Source organism: Chiloscyllium plagiosum, unplaced genomic scaffold (assembly GCF_037043375.1).
Source record: "Chiloscyllium plagiosum isolate Xiang-an unplaced genomic scaffold, Cpla_swu_hap1 HiC_scaffold_30, whole genome shotgun sequence".
Lineage (NCBI taxonomy): Eukaryota > Metazoa > Chordata > Chondrichthyes > Orectolobiformes > Hemiscylliidae > Chiloscyllium > Chiloscyllium plagiosum.
In genome coordinates, this window is record NW_028270168.1 from 34640402 (window position 1) to 34651996 (window position 11595).

Sequence of the window (11595 nt, forward strand, 5' to 3'; positions counted from 1 at the left end):
TGATTGGAACCAGGCAGATCTTATTGAATATGAGACCCTTGATTAGGATTGTTAACTTAGGTCAGTCAGGGGCACAGGCTGACAGATATAAACAGGGAATTCCAAAAAAAAAAGGAATTCAGAATTTCCTCACTTCAGTGACTGACTCCGAGCTGGCTATACTGTACACATGTAAATAAAAGGTGACTTGGTGACAGGATACTGGCCTCTGTGCAGTTATTTCATCATCCAACTCACACAATGCTGTTATTACATGTCACCAGATGTCAAGTGTAATTTTCATCAGATTCTTTGATGCAGTGCTTCAATTTGTACCCCTTCAATGATTGATGAGGAGATACAGGCCAAATTATATTTTGTAGGGGGCTTTAGGACTCAGGTGCAACTTTATGATGGAGTCACAGAACTGCTTCCCACTGTGAATACATAGTGCAGTGCGCCTGGAATTAAGAGATTTGAAGAAAGAAGCACATGTAGAGAATTGTCTTTCAATAATGTAACAGTAAGATTAGAGGCTGGTATATCTCACATTACCATGTATATTTAATATTAGTCACAAATAAACGGAGCTCTAAAAAGGCCTAAGGCTGGAGACAGTTCTTGATTGTCGCTCTTGAACTGAAACACTTAAATGTGAACATACATAGGAATTAGAGATGATAGACAGCAATTCACCGAGCCTGCTCTGCCATTTAACATGACCATGGCTGATCTTATCCTGGTCTCAAATCCACTTTCCTGCTTGGTTCCCATGGTCCTTTATCCCACTTTTCATCAGAAACATACTTATTTCTTTTTTGAATCTGTTGATTGATACTGCTTCCACTGCACTCAGAGACAATGAGTTCCACAGATTCACAACCCTCAAGAGAAGTAGTTTTTCCTCATCTAAGTTTTGAACTGACTTCCTCTCACCCTATATCTATGACCTCTTGTTTGAGACTGCCCCACTAGAGGGATCATTTTCTCAATGTCCACCGAATCAATCTTTTTAAGCATGTTATATACCTCAGTCAAATGCCCCCTTGTGGGAGAAATTGACCAAAATTGACACAAAACTGTGTGGAAGCCATATTTGTCACAAAGCAATGTTTGCAGTAAAATGTATCCTGCTAGAATAGTGCTGTTTGAGGCCTGGCTGAGACATTCTATTTTAACAGCTGCAGGCTGTCTCTGCTCCTCAGGCCAATAGATAGTTCTGCTCTCTATGTATTGTTTCACTCTGCCCCTTATCAGTTGTTCTTACCTAGCTAAACCTGCAGTATAAAATAACATTCAATTTTGTAGACATTAGGAAATGTGGGTCTGGACGATGTTGGTGAACCTTACGACTGCCCCTAGGTTTCGTAATTAATGGGTAGTGGGCTTGTATTTTACTATATAGAATCATAGAGATGTACAGCATGGAAACATATCCTTCGGTCCAACCCGTCCGTGTATTTCATTGGAATGCATTGGACTTCTCTGAATGAAGACGTACATTCCCCATGGCAATGATAAAGCTAGTTAATTGTTCAAGGTCTCGACTCCTGACTATTTGGTTTTAAATGATTTGGCGTAAGATTTACTTTTCCCTAACAATTGGCATAGCCGACAGGAACTCTATTTTACGAGGTTTTCTTGAACCTGTTGCTATTTTACGAGGTCCTCACTGAATCTGCTTGATTAAGGTTCCCCTTGGGCCCACTTATGAGGAATGCCCCTGAGGCTGCTGTGAGTTTGCTTTTGGTTTTATTTTTTTCTTTGTTTTGGTCTTGTTTTTGTTTTAAAAAAAGAGGGGAACGACAGAGTTAAAATATCAGCCGGCTGCATGATCTGGCCCTGAGTTAACAGGCTGATATATTTTTAAGGGAAAGATAGAACATAGAACAGTACAGCACAGAACAGGCCCTTCAGCCCACGATGTTGTGCCAACCACTGATCCTCAAGTATGCACCCTCAAATTTCTGTGACCATATGCATGTCCAGTGGTCTCTTAAATGACCTTGCTTCCACAACTGCTGCTGGCAACGCATTCCATGCTCTCACAACTCTCTGTGTAAAGAACCTGCCTCTGACATCCCCTCTATACTTTCCTCCAACCAGCTTAAAACTATGACCGCTCGTGTTAGTCATTTCTGCGCTGGGAAATAATCTCTGGCTATCGACTCTCTCTATGCCTCTCATTATCTTGTATAACTCAATTAGGTTCCCTCTTCTCCTCTTTTTCTCCAATGAAAAAAGTCCAAGCTCAGTCAACCTCTCTTCATAAGATAAGCCCTCCAGTCTAGGCAGCATCCTGGTAAACCTCCTCTGAACCCTCTCCAAAGCATCCACATCTTTCCTATAATAGGGCAACCAGATCTGGATGCAGTATTCCGAGTGCGGTCTAACCAAAGTTTTATAGAGCTGCAACAAGATCTCACGACTCCTAAACTCAATCCCCTGTTAATGAAAGCCAAAACACCATATGCTTTCTTAACAACCCTGTTTACTTGGGTGGCCATTTTAAGGGATCTATGTATCTGCACACCAAGATCCCTCTGTTCCCCCACACTGCCAAGAATCCTATCATTAATCCTGTACTCAGCTTTCAAATTCGACCTTCCAAAATGCATCACCTCGCATTTATCCAGGTTGAACTCCATCTGCCACCTCTCAGCCCATCTCTGCATCCTGTCAATGTCCCGCTGCAGCCTACAACAGCCCTCTATACTGTCAACGACACCTCCAAGATTTGTGTCGTCTGCAAACTTACTGACCCATCCTTCAATCCCCTCATCCAAGTCATTAATAAAAATTACAAACAGAAGAGGCCCAAGGACAGAGCTCTGTGGAACACCACCCACCACTGACATCCAGGCAGAATATTTTCCTTCTACTACCACTCGCTGTCTTCTGTTGGCCAGCCAATTCTGTATCCAGACAGCTAAGTTCCCCTGTATCCCATTCCTCCTGACCTTCTGAATGAGCCTCCCATGGGGAACCTTATCAAATGCCTTGCTGAAGTCCATATACACCACATCGACAGCTCGACCCTCATCAACTTTTCTGGTCACATCCTCAAAGAACTCGATAAGGTTTGTGAGGCATGACCTGACCCTCACAAAGCCGTGTTGACTGCATTTAATTAAGCAATGCTCTTCCAGATGGTCATAAATCCTATCCCTCAGAATCTTTTCTAACACCTTGCAGACGACAGACATGAGACTGACTGGTCTGTAATTGCCAGGGATTTCCCTATTTCCTTTCTTGAAGAGAGGAATTACATTTGCCTCTCTCCAGTCCTCAGGTACGACTCCAGTGGAGAGCGAGGATGCAAAGATCTTCACAAGTGGCGAAGCAATCGCATTTCTCGTTTCCTAAAGCAGCCAAGGACAAATCTGGTCCGGGCCTGGTGACCTGTCAATCTTAATGTTTGACAAAATTTTCAGCACATCAGTTTCCTCTATCTCTATCAATTCCAGCATGGACACCTGCTCTTCAAAGGTTTCATTCACTACAAAGTTCATTTCTTTCGTAAAGACAGAAGCAAAAAAACTCAGTTAGGGCTTCCCCTACCTCCTCAGACTCCACACACAAGTTCCCTATGCTATCCCTGATTGGCCCTACTCTTTCTTTGACCATTCCCTTATTCCTCACATAAGTGTAAAATGCCTTTGTGTTCTCCCTAATCCGTTCTGCCAAGCCTTTCTCGTGCCCCCTCCTGGCTCTCCTCAGACCATTTTTGAGTTCCTTCCTCAAAAATGCCTGTCTGTAATCCTTTTGAGCTGAGCTTGACCCTCGCTTCCTCCACCTTATGGAAGCTATCTTCTTCCTTTTGACGAGAAGCTCCACCGCTCTCGTCATCCAAGGTTCCTTTATCTTACCCCTTCATATTTATTCATCACTCGCAACAACTGTTCCTTAAACAGTCTCCACAGTCTATAGTGCCTTTACCATGGAACAATTGCTCCCAATCCATGCTTCTTAACTCATGTCTAATCGCATCATAGTTTCCTCTTCCCCAATTAAACATCCTCCCATTTTGCCTAATCCTCTCCTTCTCCATAGCTCCGTAGAATGTGAGGCAGTTGTGGTCACTATCACCAAAATGCTCTCCCACCACAAGATCTGATACCTGCCCTGGCTCGTTTCCGAGCACCAAGTCTAGAATGGCCTCTCCCCTCGTCAGCCTGTCAACGTACTGAGTTAGGAAGCCCTCCTGAACACACTTTACAAAAACAGCTCCATTCAAATCTTCTGCTCGAAGAAGGTTCCAATCAATATTGGGAAAGTTAAAGTCATCCATTACAACAACCCTACTACTTCCACACTTTTCCAAAATCTGCTGATCTATGCTTTCTTCCATTTCCCTGCTGTTTTTGGGGGGCCTGTAGTAATCCCTAATGAGGTGACTGCTCCCTTGCTGTTCCTAATTTCCACCCATGCTGACTCGGTAGGCAGATCTTCCTCAACAATGGAAGATGCTGTGGCAAGATGGTTACCAGAAGGACGGCACTGGTGGGGTTGCATGGAGCATTACAGGCCAGACTGAGCTGATGTAAAGGGAAAGACGCTGTGGCAAGATGGAAATCGGCAAGAATAATTTCTAAATTCAGGTGACCTTGAGTTATTGACAGCTGCGGCCGCACTTGTTTGGCCTTGTGTGTCGTTGTTCTTTTCCTTTTACAGGTTACAGACCTGCGCCACGGACTGGTGACGTTCCGTTGGGATCGGTGAATTCCAAGCATCCGACAGAAAGGCTGCCCCCGGGGGACAAGTAAATCTCGTCTTCCTGAGCAGGGCGGCCAGTGTCTGTTTGCTGTCTTGAGGAAAACAAAGAATCGCCCGTGGTAAATCTGTTCGAATCAAGAATAAGGATACCCCAGTCCGACCAGGTCACTGACCGATATTGTTTGAGAGATGAAATATAGAGAGTGGTTGCTGCTTTGGTCACGTCCAAAAAAAAGGAAAGCTGGCCAGGGACAAAACTCTTGTGTCAATGTCTCATGGTTAATTTGAAGCTTGGCTGCATTAATTCATTATTAATTAATAAATGGCAGGATAAAGCCGATAGTAGATGGAAAGATACCTTGCTGGCCAGTTGGATGAATTATACATGCGATAGGGGGAGAGAGGTATGTACAGAGATGGAAGCTGAGTGAAGTTAAAAGCTGAGTGTGAATAGGTAGATGAAAAACAAAGGGAATACGAGAAACAGTGTAAAGCCACTGAAGCTGAGGAATAAAAAAAAGGTTAAAGCAACAACGCTGTAAAATAAAATGAACTTACATTCTACTCATAATCCCGAGGCTATGTCTGGTAAACCGACCCAATTTGAGGAAGGGGATGTCACTGATAGCGATGAGGCATAGGGATACCCACTGAGCTACTAACATCTCCCGATAGTCCCCAGCACACCCCCTGATTATAAACCTTCCCTTACTCTGAAGGTGAAGGGGCCAGTCTCGGTCACCAGCTTCATAGCCAACATCACTGGGGTGAGAGGCCTGAGCCATCCTAAACCAGGGGCCATCCCGGGAATCACAGTAATGTTAATAAACCAAGCCCCTGACTGCAAGAAGAAACCAGAACTATTTCCTCAATATGTCCAAAGAGCAATACAGATGTAAAGGCAGCAAAATTCTGGGAGTGACCTGAATAAGAATGGCTTGTGTTCTCAGACTGAAATATGTGGCCAGCTGTCTGACAAAAGTGGTATACAGCCCACAAATGAAAAATAATCAAGAAGCTGACTCACCTTTGCTTAACCCTACGCTTTTGCAAAGTATTCCTTCTGGTGTCGCCGACATGATACACACAAACAATGTGAACTAGTCCAAGAATTCCTGGTCCCTAATGAAGTGAGCAGTGATTTTCTACTGGGATTAAACTATGAGTTAAATTCCAGGTAAAACCTAATATGTCCAGCAACCTCATGATCCCTAAAATCCATGTGCTAACTTTGAGGGGGTTGATTGAGACCAGCATACCCACTGGGGGCAGAACCTACCTCAGATGCCCACCCAGCGACCACCACTGAATAACCCTTTACTGAGGGGACTCTGGAAATGGGGACAGGCTGCCCACAGAACTACACCTTTGGGACTGAGAATAAAATTGTGAAATCCTCCAGGGACAAATTGCAGGCCTTTGTGTTTACTATGAAAATATGGCCACTGGGGAGTGATGTGTCCTTAATGTTACCTTGGAGTTAACATAGGGATCGACGTGCTTGCATCCTAGCAAAAGGAAAATCTGCAAATATACACTGACTCTCATTGTGCTTTTTGACATGGCCTGATTGATTGGAGCCTTGTGGGAACATAGAGGATTTTTAACCTCTATAGGGACAACCTATTAGTAATTTGTTGTGTCCAATCAATCTGGCAGTTATCAAGATGTTCCACTCACACTGAGGCAACTTATACAGTCTCCAAAGGAATGAGCAGCTAGATGCTGCTGCCAAGCAGGCAGCCTTACACCCCAAACTTCTGGTCCCATTGGGGTCCCAGCAAAATCTGATTACAGACAATACAAGGACGGGTATATGAATCAGGAGATGAATTGATAGATGAATCAAAACCATCCCAATGACTGATACTGCTGCCACAACAGTGGTGGACAAGTGGGAAACATTTGCATCAGTTAACCAAACTCTTTAACGTTTACGTTCACAGGTATGTCAAGCCTAATAATTAAGACCAGGGCAAATTGGAGCCTAGGTGGAAAGGCCTGTTCCTCATCCTTCTGGGTACCTTTTCAGCAGTCAGGGTCAAGGGGATGCCCGAACGGACGCACACGTCGCAATGCAAAAGAGCGCCACCCCCTGGAGGAAGACCAAAAGACTCTGTCAGAGATACCTGTTCAGTCTCCATCTGTGAATGGCTCAGCCTAATCACTCTGCCTTTTAGTACACTCTTTCTTAGCTTCCTTTCACTATCTATTTTTGATTGGGGCACAAAGGGTAGCCTGATAACCTCTAGTAAATGGGAATTACAGTTTAATATTTTTCTTTATGCACAGAAGATCAACCACTAGCTGCTGGGTATGTGCCCATATCCGCATCCATCCCGAACTCTCACCAAGTGAGCCCTTGTGGAATTTGAGTGACTTGCAGCTTTCGTTTCCTCTGTCTTTGGAACTGCTTAGCTAGAAATCAAAGTAACCCCGCAGACAATCCTGTGTTCGGTTCAGTTCACTGTTGTGGCCCTCCTCTCCAGCGATCTCACAGATGCCTACGTTTTCCCCTTCCTGACAAAACCCCCAATGATATTTCCCAGTTGCTGGAGTCTTCGGCCCCTTTTCTTACTGAACCAGAGGACTATTTGTCCAATCTCCAACCACCACCCCCGACAATCCCCCAGCTCTGAGTACATTCACCCTTTTGCTGACAGTCCTAATTTGTCCTTTCAAAAAAAGAGGAGGGATCGTGGGAGAAATTGACCAAAATTGACACAAAACTATGTGGTAGCCATTTTTGTCACAAAGCAATGTTTGCAGTAAAATGTAGCCTGCTAGAATAGTGCTGTTCGAACCCTGGCTGAGACATTCTGTTTTGATAGCCTGACCTTGCAGCTGCAGGCTATCTCTGCTCCTCAGGCCAATAGATAGTTCTGGAAACAGACAGCCTGAAATTTGTACCAAGCACTAAAAAGAGAGATATGATCCTAAAGTAACAGAGACAAATGATAAGGACGAGAATATGTTTTGCAAAATCCTAGGAAATCAAACAAATTCTTTGAGCCGTACAAAGTTAAAAATCAGAGCTGAAAGATGTGTTGCTGGAAAAGCGCAGCAGGTCAGGCAGCATCCAAGGAGCAGGAGAATCGACGTTTCGCGCGTAAGCCCTTCTTCAGGGCATTCATAAAGCAGGGCTTATGCCCGAAACGTCGATTCTCCTGCTCCTTGGATGCTGCCTGACCTGCTGCGCTTTTCCAGCAACACATTTTTCAGCTCTGATCTCCAGCATCTGCAGTCCTCACTTTCTCCAAAAGTTAAAAATCACACAACAACAGGCTATCGTCCAACAAGTTTATTTGGAAGCACTAACTTTCGGAGCGCCGCTCCTTCATCAGGTGGTTGTGGAGGTTACAATTGTAAGGCACAGAATTTATAGCAAAAATTTACAGTGTGATGTAACTGAAATTATACATCGAAAAATACCTCGATTGTCTGTTGAGTCTTTCATCTGTTTGAATATCATGATAGTTTCACTTCTTTCATGTGTAAATCACAAAACTGTTTTAAAAGTTGCATTCTCAGGTTATCTATAACAATTGGTGTTAGCTAGACAATATGTTGAAGGTTTTGGCCCCCTGTGTTCTCTGTCTATGCTATGATGTTTCATGCCTTCCAAAGGTACACACAGCCAACACACCAGGACGTCCCATCATATCAGGCAATGGGACCCTGTGTGAGAATCTCTCCAGCTATGTTGAAGGCATCTTGAAACCTATTATACTGGGGATCCCCAGCTTCTGTCGTGACACTACGGATTTCTTACAGAAACTCAGCACCCATGGACCAGTCGAACCAGGAACATTCCTCGTCACAGTGGATGTTTCAGCACTCTACACCAGCATCCCCCACAATGATGGCATTGCAGCAACAGCCTCAGTACTCAACACCAACAACTGCCAATCTCCGAACACCATCCTACAAATCATCCGCTTTATCCTCGATCAAGTCTTCACCTTTGACAACCAGTTCTTCATCCAGACACATGGAACAGCCATGGGGACTAATTTGCACCCCACTACGCCAACATCTTCATGCACAGGTTCGAACAAGACTTCTTCTCTACACAGGACCTCCAACCAACATTATACACCAGGTACATTGACAACATTTTCTTCCTCTGGACCCATGGTGAGGAGTCACTGATGAACCTACACAGTGATACCAACAAGTTTCATCCCACTATCAAAATCACCATGGACTACTCTTGACTATCTATCTCATTCTTGGACACATGCATCTCCATCAAAGATGGACACCTCAGCACCACACTGTACCGCAAACCCACAGACAACCTCACAATGCTACACTTCTCCAGCTTCCACCCAAAACATATTAAAACAGCCATCCCCTATGGACAAGTCCTATGCGTACACCGGATTTGTTCAGATGAGGAGGAACATGATGGGCACCTGGAAGTACTCAGGGATACCCTCACAAGAACGGGGTACGATGCTCAACTCATTGACCGCCAGTTCCGACGTGCCACAGCAAGGAACCTTAATGACCTCCTCAGGAGACGACACATGCTGCAACCAACAGAGTACCCTTTGTTGTTCAGTATTTCCCAGGAACTGAAAAACTATGCCATGTTCTTTTAACACATAATTAATGAGGATGAGCAGCTTGCCAAGACCTTCCCTACACCTCCACTGTACACCTTTAAACAACCGCCAAACCTCAAACAGATCATTGTTCGTAGCAAGCTGCCCGGCTTTCAGGACAACTCCATACAACCCTGTCATGGTAGGCACTGCAAGACGTGTCAGAGTGTGGACATGGATTCCACCATTACACGTGGGGACACCTCCCAGCATGTATGTGGCAGGGATTCATGTGACTCAGCCAACGTTGTCTATCTTATATGTTGCAGGCAAGGATGCCCTGAGGCATGGTACATTGGGGAAACTGAGCAAAGGCTACGACAACGGATGAATGGGCACCGCACAACAATCAACAGACAGGACTGTTCCCTCCCAGTTGGGGAAGACTTCAGCGGTCCAGGACATTCAACCTCGGATCTTCGGGTGACCATCCTCCAAAGCAGACTTCGGGACAGGCAGCAGCAAAAAGTGGCCGAGCAGAGGCTGATAGCTAAGTTCCGTACCCATAGAGAGGGCCTCAACCGGGATCTTGGGTTCATGTCACACTACAGGTGACCGCCATTGCACTATACACACAGACACACACACACACACACACACAGACACTCTCACACACCCTTACATACACATACAATCCCACATGCATCCTCTCGGAGACTTCGACTACTCTACATTCACGCACACACATATACACTCTCTCTCACAGACATTCACAACCCCGCACCCCAGACACACACACACACTCCCACTCCCACACTCACACATGCAACCCATCACAGACTTAAGACACTCTACACTCACATACACACACATATACACTCTCTCTCACACTCGCAACCCCCAACACAGACAGACAGACAGACACATACACACACATATACATATATTTTGTGGGGTGAATTTGTACTTGCAGAGTTACATTGTACTTTGCTCAAAAACTGCATGAATTCATGTAAAACTCATGTAGAAGGGCAGTGCCTACCTGACCGTCCAAGATAAGATGAGAAAGAAATTGCTCACAACCTTTTTACTAAAGATGCTAATAGCAGATGTAACCATAAAACTTTCCATATAAGTAACTTTATATTGGAACTAATATAATGAATAATATAACAACTAGTAAACTCTAATCTCCTTTAGTATCTTCTGTGATGAGGAAAGTGGGAAAGATAAGCTGACTGACAGAATTTGATAGGGATAGCAATAAATACAATGAATTTGAGCAGTCCTTGGAGATAAGCGAGTCTGGGAAATGTGTGAGAAAAGAGTATAATTAATGCAATGCAATACACTATACTATCCTAAGGCCTGATGGTATGATGTCCGGTAAACATCATAAGGTCATGGGTAATTTAGGGCTATCCATACGAGTGTCCATCATTGATCAAGTGTTTCACAGGATTGGATGTATAGATTCAGTGGGAAGGAATAATGACAATGTTGCATATAATTATTGTAACGCACAATGTATAAAAATGTTGTATCTCACTGGGGCAATTAAAGCGTCATTGACCTCTCTTCTGATCGGAACTGGATTTAAGAGGGCAACTTGTGCTCTTGCAGTTGCTGAATAAAAGCGGCTATTTCTGCCATTCATTGATTTCAATCGTTATTTGAACACAATCCCACAACTTGGCATAGTCAGCAGAGTCGCTGGCGACACCGTCTAAAGTGACCGGTCATGAGTCATGATCTAGTCACTGAATGTGAGCCCAAACTTCTCCTGAGTTGGCTACTTCATTTCAAATTTCCCGTGTCCAAACCCCAGATTGGCTAACATAGTCTATGGCAGGGAATTGCACTCAACACGCAAAATAAGGTGTTCATGGGTGACCCCTGGAAACTGCCCTACAATGTCCAGAGATGGGCTAACCCCTTCCTGACATAACTGAGGAAGAAATGCAGAGGCAGTTGCAGAAGTACCTTGAGATACATTTCTCATCAGGGAAGACCCTAACCAAAATTGTGCAGAAGTGGGCGGCACGGTGGCACAGTGGTTAGCACCGCTGCCTCACAGTGCCTGAGACCCGGGTTCTATGCCCGCCTCAGGCGACTGACTGTGTGGAGTTTGCACATTCTCCCCGTGTCTGCGTGGGTTTCCTCCGGGTGCTCCGGTTTCCTCCCACAGTCCAAAGATGTGCAGGTCAGGTGAATTGGCCATGCTAAATTGCCCATAGTGTTAGGTAAGGGGTAAATGTAGGGGTATGGGTGGGTTGCGCTTCGGCAGGTCGGTGTGGACCTGTTGGGCCGAAGGGCCTGTTTCCACATTGTAATGTAATCTAATCTAAAA